At 24.2% G+C, this 227-nt stretch overlaps 1 protein-coding gene across 1 annotated transcript in view; it reads left to right on the top strand.

The window, feature by feature from the left end:
- The window catches only part of LOC107686135 (homeobox protein cut-like 1), a 150,420-nt gene that overhangs the window by 139,545 nt on the left and 10,648 nt on the right, over positions 1-227 (top strand). The gene's annotated exons all lie outside the window — the stretch shown is intronic.

The raw sequence follows: 227 nt of genomic DNA, 5'->3' as shown, positions 1-227 counted from the left end.
CAGAGACCAATATATATATATATATATATATATATATATATATATATATATACAGTATATAATATTAAGCAGCACAACTGTTTCCAACATTGATAATAAATTAGCATATTGAAAAAATGAAGATGAATGATTTCTCAAGGATCATGTGACACTGAAGACTGCAGTAATGGCTGATGAAAATTCAGCTTTGCATCACAAGAATAAATTATATTTTTAAGCATAATAAA

The sequence above is a fragment of the Sinocyclocheilus anshuiensis genome, unplaced genomic scaffold, assembly GCF_001515605.1.
Source record: "Sinocyclocheilus anshuiensis isolate Anshui unplaced genomic scaffold, SAMN03320099.WGS_v1.1 scaffold437, whole genome shotgun sequence".
Classification (NCBI taxonomy): Eukaryota; Metazoa; Chordata; class Actinopteri; order Cypriniformes; family Cyprinidae; genus Sinocyclocheilus; species Sinocyclocheilus anshuiensis.
The sequence above is the reverse complement of the archived record's forward strand: the minus strand, read 5'-3'. Positions and strand labels throughout refer to the sequence as shown.